Source organism: Mixophyes fleayi, chromosome 4 (genome assembly GCF_038048845.1).
Source record: "Mixophyes fleayi isolate aMixFle1 chromosome 4, aMixFle1.hap1, whole genome shotgun sequence".
Taxonomy (NCBI): Eukaryota; Metazoa; Chordata; class Amphibia; order Anura; family Limnodynastidae; genus Mixophyes; species Mixophyes fleayi.
In genome coordinates this window covers 197,599,184-197,613,021 of record NC_134405.1, presented here as the reverse complement: position 1 = coordinate 197,613,021, position 13,838 = coordinate 197,599,184, and positions in this window count along the sequence as shown.

Here is a 13,838-nt window from a genome sequence, read left to right as displayed (position 1 = left end):
TTGTTTTGTTTTTAGCTGAAATAATCATGCAACATCGGTGCATTCAAAAAGGTTTGGAGCCAACTATTTTGTTGTGCATGGTAGAGTATCAGGAATCGCATAAACCTAGGACAGTGTAATTATTGAGTGTCAGGTTATATTCTTTGTTGAGTTTTTAGGGATCATTTAATTGCTTACAAACTCAGTATTTGCTGAGGAATAAAGCATACATTTAACATTAGAAAATATTGGAGACTTTAAAGAGAAGCTAAGGAAAAGTTGGAGTCCATATGTGGTGTGGAGGGTTACATTTGGGGGAATACTTGTAAGGGAGGGAGGAAGTATAGGAAGGTGTAACACGTGGGCAACAGTAAAGATTAGAATCATGTTTGAACTCAACTTTTGTGTTATGACAGTCAGTGCATTTAAGGCAGCTAGTGTGCCAACTAATTGGTATAATCACTCAATTAAGGTGTTGAAGAAGAAGTGTATATTACAGCAAATATGTTTCCTTGAATCTGGTCGTTCATAATCTATTTTCAATAGTGGAAAAAGACTTGGGGTGACTCAGCAGTGTTTGTCCACCGAAGTAGTTGGTACAAAGCTATCAATGTTTTTCTTTACAGATGAGGTATGTAACCCCGTAGCCATATATGCCTGTAATCTGACTAGTTCAGTTTAGATTTTTTTTTTACATTTTTGAAGCTCTATGACCCTCAAGTAACATCTAATGCTTTCTAAGTATGAGAGCTTAAAAAAGCATCAAGTATTGTGTGAAATATTGATTTTCCTCTATATTAGAGATGTTCACTGACCCCCGTGTTTTGGTTTTGGTTTTGGATTCATTTTTTGGCTTTAGATCCCTATTTTTTTCTAAAATCCATATTCATTTATCTTTTTAAAATCACATAATTTGGCTCTTTTTTGTTCTTACATTATTATTAACCCCAATAACATTAATTTCCAGTCAATTGTTATCAAGTGACAAGAACACTGCTACCCCTGTTTCTGTGTGAGCAATGGTGCTGGATCTCCTAGGGAGGGAGGTATCTATGGAATCCAAAACCCGCAAGATCCGACAACACAACAATGGCGTTTTGCCTTGAGGAAGCGTGAAAGTACTGATCCGGCTCGCGAGCCTTCTCAGATCCCCTAAGTTCAGATGGGGTCAGTTTTCAGAAAACCGAGCCCGAGCATCTCTACTCTAGATTGACATTATTTCCAAGTCATTTTCAAGCATTTGAATATTTAGATCTACAGTTCCATTCTTATTTGCATTTTTGATAAAGTGTACAATATAGTTCCTGAACATCTTTCAGCTTTCATCTTATTCTGCTACAGACCAAGTCCCAAAGCATATGAGTGACTACCATAATCAGGAAATAGGGCTTACAAGTTATGTCCAATATATGAAAACATTTACATTTGTATTTATGAGTGTTAGAATATACTTTTTCAAATGGAACAGAAACAAATTTTGTCTGATCTTCTGTGTCTGACACTCATTGTCCAGATTTGCCTTTTTAAATGTAGACAGCCTCAAACATGAATGTTAACCCCATGTTGTAAAATGCCCCTCTTGGTTTACAATTATGATTAATTTGTGTTTTACTGAAGCTGTAAGGAAATATTCCCTTTTCAGCTTTTTTTTTTACACTTTCAGAAGTAGTAAAGAGTATTTGCCTACAGTGTGTGTTTATTACGGAATGATATGAACTTTACAGCATAGGTTAGTAAAACTATTTCCTGTGGCTTGTATCTTCTATTGTGTTCCAAAATACACAGCATGTGAATATTTATACAGATGATCATGCAGTGAAGTATCTATGTGAAAAATATATATACTGTATACAGCAGAAGATGGATTCCAAAGGGAACATCTGTGTAAATGTGAGATCCCAATTATGCAAAGTTTTCTCAAATAGTGTGACTGTTTATCTCATTGAGTTTAAGGCACAGAACACATGAGCAAACTCATGCAATCTAGAAATACTGGTTTGCACTAGCCAACAATTTAATTTTGAGTGGTTTGGTACGATTTATGAATAGATTGAAGTTGAACCCATTATTAGGCTCCTTGAACATCCTAATTCCAATGTTATTTACTGCTATGTGTAACAGAAAATGTTGAGTGAGAAGATAAATGACAGAATAAATTGGCAGATGTGAGTATTACACTCAAGATGGTATGACTTAAGGTTATTTGTTCACGTATGTTCATGGAAAAAATAGATACAGTAAGGCTTTGTACACACGGGTATTAATTTTACACATTCAACATGTGTTCTTAAAACCTATTAAACACACTTTAATAGTGATCGGTAGAAGTAACACTCTAAGTGAGTGGACCAATGCACACGCACTTTATGACAAGTATTCTTTTCACTTTAATTTGCTGCTAAAAGTGAGAATATATGTGTTCAGCAGATGATTTTCAACATCAATATCTATGAGCCCCACGGATAAAGTTAGAGACTGATCTGCCAATGAAATTAGTGAGGGATTAGTTTATCTCTAGTCATCAGTAACATGAAACTCAATATGGAAAATAGCAAAAAAGCCAACAGTTAAAACGTGAAAATATAGGAGCATCAAAACTATGCAAAATGTAATGGGCTGTCACAAACCATGGCAGTAATAGCTCCCAGGCATGTACAGCAGCATAGGGATACTTATGTTGTTAAAAACAATCTCTACAGAACACTGTCCAGCAAATATATATTAATTGAAAAGGCTACACAACTAGATCAAATTTTAATTATGGGGGATTTTAATTATCCGGACATTGATTGGATTACTGAGACCTGCGGTACAGCTAGGAGAAAAAGGTTTCTGAGCACGCTAAAAGACCATTACATGTCCCAATTAGTAGAGGAACCAACTAGGAACTGGACTATACTGGACCTAGTAATAACAAATAATGTAGACATAATATCAAATATTCAAGTAAGGGCGCACTTGGGAAACAGTGATCATAATATGGTCTCATTTGAAATTAGTTTCCAGAAGTAACGGTATAAGGGATCAACTAGGACTTTGAACTTCAGAAAGGCAAATTTTAATATGCTAAAGGAGTCTATAAAGTGCATATACTGGGACAAAGTTTTTGAAGGAAAAATACGGAAGAAAAGTGGGCTGTCTTTAAAATGTTTTTGGAAAGATACACGTATAAGTTCATTCCTATGGGATATAAATGTAAAAGAATTAAGTTTAAACCAATGTGGCTAAATAAAAAGGTAAGGGAAGAAATGCAAAGGAAGAAGCGTGCATTTAAATTGTTTAAGTCTGAAGGGTCAGAGGAGTCCTTCCGTAGGTACAAGGAATGTAATAAAACATGCAAAAAAGGAAATTAGATTGGCTAAATTAGAAAATGAAAGGCAAGTTGCAAAAGAAAGTATGACAAACCTCAAAATGTTTTTTAAGTATATAAATGGCAAAAGGATTAAAAAAGATAATATAGGACCCCTAAGAAGTGATATGGGTGAATTGATAAATGATACTAATGAAAAAGCAGAGGTATTAAACACTTTCTTTTCTTCAGTATTTACTAGAGAGGAACAAATGGTAGGAGTAGTACATAAAAATGGAAATGAAACCATACCATTATATAATACTTGGTTGTCAGAGGAAGAAGTCCAAAGGCGACTGAAGGCATACACCCAAGGATCCTTATGGAGCTAAACTCAGAAATAGATAGACTGCTATTCTTAATTTTCAGATATTCAATCTCATCAGTTCCCCTCATTCAATTCCCCTCCCTGCGTTGCCTTACACTGGCTCCCCTTCCCCTACAGAATCCTTTTCAAACTCCTCACCACCACTTACAAGGCTCTCTCCAACTCTACTGCCCCTTATATCTCTAACCTCTTCTCCATTCACACTCCTGCCCGCTCCCTGCGTTCGGCCAACGACCGCCGCCTCTCCTCCACTCTTATCACCTCTACCCACTCCAGAATCCAAGACTTGTCCCGTGCAGCCCTCCTTTTCTGGAACGACCTCCCTCATTCCATCCGTCTCTCTCCTACTCTGTGCTCCTTCAAACGTGCACTCAAAACTCACCTCTTCTTCAAAGCCTACCAACCATCTACTTAACCCCATCTCCTCCCTTTAGCTCGTACTCCCTTCTCTCCTCCTGCCTCACCTGGCTCCTCTTGTACCTAGTCTGTTTACCCTCCCTTAGGATGTAAGCTCATATGAGCAGGGCCCCCTCCCTCCTGTCTCCATACCTGTTCTTCCGCTCCGTCTTTACTGCATATGACTGGCCGGAGTTTCTGAAGTATTGGTACTTTTTGTTCATTGTTCTGTATGGTTTCACCCTGTATAGTCTACTGTTAGTACTGTGTGGGGAGCTGCGGATACCTTGTGGCGCCTAACAAATAAATGATAATAATAACAATAATCGGGCTCAGTACCAAGGGATTGGCGAATAGCAGATGTGGTGCCGTTGTTTAAAAAGGGGACGAGATCACAACCAGTAAATTATAAACCTATAAGCCTGACATCAATAGTGGGGAAACTACTGGAAGGTATATTAAGGGATAGTATTCAGGATTACTTGGTGCACAATAAGATTATTAGTGGGAATCAACATAGATTTGTGAGGGATAGGCCATGTCAAACTAATCTAATTAGTTTCTATGAGGAAGTTAGTGGGAACTTAGACCAGTGCAGCACAGTAGATGTGGTCTACTTAGATTTTGCAAATTTTAGGCATGTTTACTTTAGAAAAAAGGTGCCTAAGAGGAGATATGATTGCTATGTACAAATACATTAAGGGTCAATACAGAGAACTTTCATGGGAACTTTTTACCCCAAGGACTTTACACAGGACACGCGGTCACCCCCTAAGGTTAGAGGAGAGGAAGTTTCACATCCAGCAAAAGAAGGGGTTCTTTACAGGAAGGGCAGTCAAGATATGGAATTCATTGCCAGGGAAGGTTGTGATGGCAGATTCAATAGAAATGTTCAAGAAAAGGTTAGACAAATTTTTAGCGGAAAAGTGTATCCAGGGATACGACTGTTAACTAAAATGAAGGATAGTAGTGGATATAGGATAAAAATAGGACTGCAATTTTGGGTCTGGGGGGATTTTCACAATTGAAACAGATTAGCAGCTGCTTACTCTGGATGAATTTCAAATATAAGTGCAGTATCGCAGGAGATCCAAAATAGGTTGAACTTGATGGACTGGTGTCTTTTTTCAACCTCATCAACTATGTTACTATGTATATAAGTCATTTACCGTTGCTACACTATCTTCACCAGTTTGGGACAGGACACAGAGCGTTTTCTAATGAGTAGTGATATCGTCACAGGTGATGACATTCATCTGTGTCTATAAGAATCTGTCAACTGCAAGCACAAATTGCCAGATTACTGAATCTCTTGGATTAGTGTCTAGCATTTCCAGTTCCCTGTAAATGTTTATCCTACCTTGGCTGTGAACTCGACAGTTCTTTATTGTATCTTGTCAAGCAAACATTATCTGTGAATTGGATTGTTGACTATTCATCAAACAATGGATTTTTGTGATGAGCTTGGTTACTTCCTATATGTCTTCCGGGTTTTAAATGCTGACTGCTACTTAATTGCCCTTATGAACTGATTACTGGCTTTGAGGCTGACCAATGCCTACTGCTTGCTTAAACTACTGAAGACTTGCTGGAAGTTCCACTATTGTTGGGTCGTTTGAGCCAGACAATGGCTTCTTATACTGACTGCTGTTTTATTATATCTGTGAATTTTAGACTCGCTGCAAGGGTGACTCCTTGCCACTTAAACTCTGGACTATAGCTCTCAGATTATTTATGTGCTGTCTATTCAACTCCAGTTTTGAACTCTAATCACTATTCATCCAATGTGTATGTATATTTATATATATGTGTGTGTGTGTGTATATATATATATATATATATATATATATATATATATGTGTATATATATATATATATATATATATATATGTGTATATATATATATATATATATATATGTGTGTGTGTGTGTGTGTGTGTGTGTGTGTGTATATATATATATATATATATATATATATACACACATGTATATATAATAGGTTTGTTTTCAGTGCTTGGGTGGGCAATAAACACACTGTTTGTATTTGTCGGCGGGACCACCGATGCCAGGTAGTGGCCGGCTAGTAGTGTGGGAACTACTGTGTAGCCAGACGTAGGGTTGTGGGAGTGATGTGATGAGTCTGCTGGAACCAATGCTGGAACTGTTCAACCCAACCTGAGAACTGCTAATAAACAGTGAAGTGATTCAGCCAAGCTCTGTGAGGCTCCAGTGAATCCTGTGCTTTGTTAATATACATATATATATATATATATATATATATATATATAGCACAACAAATAGATATTACAGCGCGTAACTCTGAATAGATACAAAAGTCCCAATATAGTCTCTGTAGAATAACGTTCTGCCTTTGTACAGGCGGCTGCCTATTCCCAAGGTCCAGATGGTGAACTGGAAAAATCTAGAGCAAAACAGAAGGCATGGGGCGCCACATAGTATAATACTGTATTTCTAGAGGCACAAATACAGTGACTGTTCCACAAGCCCAGAAATTACAACTTCCACGTGAATATGCTGGAGTGACAATGAAGGGTAACAGAATTTGCCTGGAGATCAGTGAAATAGATGGAAATACATAGAGTGATCACCACTCTAAAGCACCAACACCTTATATGTGCAATATGCATACCAGATATTGAAGCTTTATAGCTTATCTGTACAGTGCTATATATGATTATACACACTTTGAAGCGCCAAGACCTTATGCATATAATATATGCGTACCAAAAATAAGATCTTTAAAGCTTATCTTTAAAGCTTATCTGTAACGTTTGCAGCCGGCATCTTTCATCAAGCAGGATATCTGTGCTGGTCTCCCAGGTTTAGGGGTTTACATTTAGCAAGGGCTGGCTAAATGTAAACCCCTAAACCCATAGTTGCCAATGTTTTATTGTACCAAAACACATTGCATCTGTTGATTTGATTTTAGAAACTTCCTAAAAATCACAAACAATGATGGAACAATGTCTTCTCAGCAGATGTTTATGAGAGATGAAGATCACAGATCTGAAGATAAATTGTGTAGGTGTGTATGCATGAATTGTAATGCTCATCGGAACTTTCAATTTATTGATGAAATCATTGGAGACATAGCATCTGTAGAATTATTGCAGAGGTGTGTACCCAGCTTTAGTCCTCACCTTGCACCAGACTTTGACTGCAACTTGCACAGTTTATTTTGTTATGTGTCAGATTCAATACTTAACTATTGTGCATATTGCTGTGCATTTATTGTCTGCAAGACAGACTTTAGATAATAGAGGAGCCGTTATTTGATTCATTTAATGTATAGCTGAATTTCAGTTGTACAAGACCTCACCTTGCACCACATTTCTATTGCAACTTGCACATTGTTTATTTTTTGTGTCAGATTTGGGATTTCACAATTGTACATACTGCTGTGAATTTGTTGTCTGCGTGTTGGACTTTATTTAATAATGGAGCCGCTGTCAGATCACAAAATATATATATTGTGTTGCACGCAGCTGCTTTATCAGTTTAAGTATCAGATGAGTAAACTTAATTATCTGGAAATTTTCATCAGGAAGAACCTTTTCAAAGCTAATTATGCCCTCTCCTGGCCACTATCAAATGTCCTGGAATAAATTCCTATTTCCTGGATTGGTTAAATTACTTCAGTCAAAATCAACATCCTTCCAACACTATTTTATCATTTTCAAGCATTGTCCATTAGAATCCCCTCCAAGACCTTTGGGGCCCTGCAACACATGGTATCTATGTTTATGTGGTCTGAAAAAAGATCCAGGGTTAGTATGCATATTAATACAGCGACACACCCCCTCTGGACTGCAGCTCTAGTTCGATATTGAACCTGTGACGCTTTCATAGTCATTCGTCTCTGCTGTCTTGTGGGTCCTACAAACCTGGAGACCATTAGTAGCTCAATCCCACTCAGTGATTAGGCCTGTTGTAATAATTTGGATTTTTCCCCAGGCCTCACTAACGAGCCTATTTATTAAAAAGTGGAGATAACAGTGGTTTTCTATCGCCTCGTATTGCAGCAATAGAAAAACTGCTATCCATCTATCAATCACCGTAACAGTGATGTTTAGCTGCCTTGGTGATACTGACTGAGAGCAACAATGCTTAACTTAGCTATTCTGCGTGCCGGTCTCAGGGGATTTGAGCATGTGTGTGCCTGATAGCTGGTTTGCACATGCCCTGTGGGTCTGAAACCCCAGACTTGGGCTTTCATTTCCACTAATAAACAAATGAATACGGAAATAAATAGTTTACAAATAAATAAAAATATTTAAATAAATCTATCTATCTATCGATCAATATGTATATATATATATATATATATATATATATATATATATTAAAGTATTGAAAAATTTAAAAAAATGCTTTTTCATTATCTTTTATGTTATCACCATCCTGAGATGCAATAACAGAACAAGGATTGCTTTGACACCTGCAAACGAAACCCAACGAAGGCAGGGAGACTGGCACATGCAAGGAGAATCACTAAAATATGATGGCACTTCACGCCATGAATGGTTAGGCTGCAATATTAGCTCAGCCTATAAAATGGCTGCATTCAATTAATGTAGATGATGGGTGCATTTTATTACAAGCATATTTGTATTGCCACTACAGGGTGGTATTATGCTTACAGACTACAGTATATATTAACATGTCATCAGCATCTTAAGTCAGCACATTATGTAAAATTTAATTTTGGTAAACCGAGAACCACCTAACAGACTGTTCCACTCCTTCATTATATCTTTATCACTACACTGTGCCCTTTTCTTTATCATCACACTGTGCCACCTTCATCATCACACTGTGCCACCTTCTTCATCATCACACTGTGCCACCTTCTTCATCATCACACTGTGCCACCTTCTTCATCACCACACTGTGCCACCTTCTTCATCACCACACTGTGCCACCTTCTTCATCACCACACTGTGCCACCTTCTTCATCATCACACTGTGCCACCTTCTTCATCATCACACTGTGCCACCTTCTTCATCACCACACTGTGCCACCTTCTTCATCACCACACTGTGCCACCTTCTTCATCACCACACTGTGCCACCTTCTTCATCATCACACTGTGCCACCTTCTTCATCATCACACTGTGCCACCTTCTTCATCACCACACTGTGCCACCTTCTTCATCACCACACTTTGTCATCTTCTTCATCACCATACTGTGCCCCTTTCTTTATTATCACACTGTGCCACCTTTCACTGGTAGTCTTTTCTGCGAAGACCGTCATTCCAACAACAATAAGAGCGACAGGAAAATTGAGAATGCTCTAATCCCGATATCGAGGAAATACAGACTTGTTGGTGACAGTTACATTGCTGCTAGTAAGGGGTCAATGTGGGGACCCGGCTGCTGTGTAATATTTTTTAGGAAGGGTTGTACATTACAGAGCCGCTGGGTCATCGCATTGCCCCCTTAATAGCAGCAATGTAACTGTCGCAATTTTAAGAACGTGAGTCACAGTGGTGGCATGTTCTCTTGCCAAAATTCTTGTCTGTCACTTTTTTATCAAGTCTGTATTTCCTCGATGTCAGGATTAGAGCTTTCACAATTTTCCTGTTGCTCCTATTGTTGTCAGAATGATCGTCTTTGGAATCTCGTACCACACCCCTACCTTCTTCATCCTGTTCTCCACTTACCTTCCTATGGATTTCATTTATTTTGTCTTCTTTTCTTTTGGCAGCCGCTCCTCTCAGCGAGGTTCCTCACTGACATCGTTGGGACATAACGATTGCGTCACACCCGGCAATCAGTGAGAAAGAGGGAGGAGGAGGAGAAGGGAGCAGGACATTGGTAAGTAATGAAAGGGTAATTTCCCTATTGGCTGCAGAGTAAGCTTTTAAAGTTGCATATTTTAGTGTACTGCTGTGTAGCACACAACCAGAACCCCCAAGCCCCATTGAAAAGGCAGTTTCATTGTACAAGACTCCTAAGGCTCATTGCACACCAATGACCAGCCCCAATCCACCGACCCTCAAACCTTTGCACAGGCTGAGGCAGCACTTCAGAAGTGGGCCTAGTGTTATTGGGAGAAAAGGGAGGTAGGTCTGAGTAGTCTCGACTAACCTGGATTGCAAGTACAATAACTGAATTGAACTAAATCTGAAAAAGAGAACTGCAATGCAGCTTACAGAACAAGAAAAGGTGTACTGCTGAGTAGATAAGAATTAAAATCCTGGGACTTTTCCAGAATCAAATCTTTAAAAAATTGTTATTAAAACTATGCTATCACTATCTTTACTTTTCTATCAATTACTTTATGTTAAACTCTTTCTAGGCTAATAGTTGTTAGTAATGTCCATAACACATAATTATTAGAGATGTGCGCTGACTCTTATGTTTTGGTTTCAAAACCAGTGTCGGTTCCAGTCCAACTTTGTGTTTAGCCTTTGCTACCGGTTTTGTTGAACAAACACGAAAGGTTTTGGTTTTGGCTTTGGATCTGGATTGAATTGAAAATTGTGAAAAATAGATAAAATAATGTAATTTTGAGCTGTTTCTGCTCCTGTTACTATTTATAGCATTAACATTCATGTCCTGTCTTTTCCAGTCTATTTTCTAATGATACCCTCACAACAGTCCCAATTTTAACCAATGTTAGCCAAAGAGCAGTCTTAATAAAAGATTTTGTAACTTCGCCATCAATGCATTTGCTTTCTCTGATTCAATTGAAAAAAATAATAAACTAAAAAGTGTCGATATTTCCATTTCATTGCACCCAAACCTCCTTCATATGTTCAGACTTACTATTACTCTAATTGACTAAATAAAAAACCACAGGAACACCAATGTAAATTTGGCAAAGAGTCACAGTTTTTATTTAAACAAAAATTGTGGCGGAGAGAGCAATGCGATTCAGCTAACAACTAATAGCAAAACCAAACAGTGGAAGGTCAGATTTCTATCAGGGGCAGGCTAGGCTGGGGGGCAGGGGTGCATATGCCACCCCAGGCCAGTCCCATAATAGGCTACCTTGGCGTGGGTCGTTGAGGCACCTGCATTTTTTCCCATTAAAATAGGCTGCTGAGTCGAGACTTGCCCACCGGGCTAAAATTTGCAAGCCCTCTCCTGATTGTTATTACACCACTGATCCCAGCATACAATCCTTTACGTTGTTATAGCTTCCTAGTAACTGTCATAAGCTTTAAGAACTAGCAGGAGTGGTCTTCACCTATAGCAGCCATTTTTCCCATAGAATTGGACGCACTTACAGATACTCGGATGCCTCCAGGACTTAACTGAATGTAGTAAAAGTTTATAAGCAGGAATCAGTAGCACGGAGATAGGAGAAATGGGGCCAAGAGCATGCCCTCCACGTCCACTCAATAGGCAGCAATAATTTAATTACAGCAGCGCCCTGGTTGCCTGTCATTAGCCGGGGCACAGAAGCAGCGTGAGGTGTTCCGGTTGCTCAGACGTCAGAGTGAATGCACTCCTTCTTGGGGACCGCCTGTGCTGCAAGTGTTAGGCAGTTCCCATTACCCCGGAGTTGTACAACGCTTACCCCGGGGCAATGATTTTTCTGCCCTACCTCTCACATAAATGTTTACAAGTCCCCTGGTTTGATTTAAAACGACAGCATTATGGCACAGATGTACCTCATTCAAAGGACAATGCCATCTTTACTTGCACAATTTAACATTGTGCCCTCTAATCATCTCTTAAAATGTCTAATAATGCCGCTGTCCGTTGTTGTCCACTGTTGTCTTAATGAAGGATAATTAACCATACTTTATGGTTCTCTAACTCCATCACATAGCTTAAATCATCATCCATCATATCTTCATCTATACATGTATTCTTTGCAAGGTCCAAAATCTGTCCTGTTAATTTTGCAGAATGTGGACTTTCAATTGCATTGTCAAGACATATTTTGGGCAACCAAATCTGCATCAATGTAAGTATTATACATACTTGCATGTGTGGGAAGGGCAATTATTGGCCTATCTGAACTGTCTCTTACGTATTTCTTACACATGACTAATAGAACATATAAATATAATTTATATACATTCCATATTTATATACAGTACATGGGTCTCCACTGCAAGTATCAGACAGTCACCTTTACCCTGGGGTTAGACGAAGCTTATCCTGGGGGAATTATTTTTGCACCCTCCCTCCCCATAAATATATACGAGTTCCCTGGTTTTATTCAGAAGGGCAGCATTATGGCACAGAGTATATAAGTAAAACAAGGTATTGAAAGCCATGCTGTTGGCAACTGAATACTCTATGAATATTCTTATTTTAGTATTAGGGGTGTAGGCCACATTTATCTCTCAACATCCTCATTTATTTATATAGTGACAGCAAATGTTATAGAATTGAATAGATTGAAAAATAGAAAAGATTAGAATATATAGCATTTTTTGCGTGGGCGGGGTCCAGCTGCATGCTGACAATCACAAACAGACTTCTTTAAATATAGATTTCACTGAATGACCCTTCCAAAATATAAATGTATTGAAAAATAGAAAAGATTAAAATATTGTTATGAATCCCAGTGCATTCACAAAGTGCAACGGAAGTGTAAGGCAAAGTGTCTTTATTCAGGTAAATATATTAACAAAGATAACTCAAATCCATGGATAACAGGTTCCAAAAGAGACTGTATAGTAAAATGGCAGGAACAAGTATAATAAGTTTACCCCAGTCCAGAAGGCACAAGGCTGTCCAGGAAAGCAGACAGAGTCCAGGGATCATATAGAGACCAGACAAACAAATCCAAATAGCCAGGCAGAGATCAAGCAAATAGGCAAGGTCCAGAAGTCTGTCCAAAAGGTCAGGGCAACAGGCAAAACAACGTGGTCCAAGGTACAGGCAAATGATTCGGGGTCTCAGGCAAGCAGGCAAGGTCCAAGGTACAGGCAGGAGTCATACACAGAAATTCAGTCCAGCAGGTATATACCAAATAGCACAGGAGCAGGTTAGCAGCAGCCAGGAACAAATGGATGAACTGCCCAGAGCACACAGAGAGGCAGGTACTTAAAGCAGTGCAACAGGTGCAGTTCTAATTAGCATCAGACAAGGAGATTAACTCCTTCAGGCATGTTGCAGAGTTCAGGAGCAGGACAGCAGCAGCACCTCTGATTGATTATAGGTACTGCTGCCAGATACAAAACAAAGGCAGTCATAACAAATATATAGCGTTTTTTGGGGGGGTCCAGCTGCGTACTGACCCTGACAAACAGCATTCTTTACATATAGATTTCAGTGAATGACCCTTCCAAAATATAAATGTATTTAAACATAGAAAAGATTAGAATATTGTTATGAGTCGCGGCAGTGCCAACAGTCCTCTTCCCGGCCGTCATCATGATGACCAGGACGTCACTTCCGGTGACGTCGTCCTGACTTTCTCTAAGCAACTAGAGGCCAGCTTAGATGTAGCACCGCGTTCCATTGTTAGACTGTGCCGGGCATGTGCGCAGCTTTAGTTAAATATTTTCATTTGCACTTAGAGGGTTGTTGCATTAATTAGGCAGCTGCTGGTACTGAATGTCAGGGCTTGCCCCTAGGCTGTCATTGGTCTACTCCTGTATATAAGTCAGAGAGAGCTTAGTCTCCCTGCTGGTTATAGTGTTTCTGTACCAGATAGTTGACCTGCTCCTGCCCATTCTGCTGAATCTTGGATTGAATTTCTGTGCGTGACCCTTGGCTTGTTTATCAAACCTTGATTGTATGCTTATTGCCCTGACCTCTGCCTTCTTATTTGAAAACGTTACTTGCCACCAG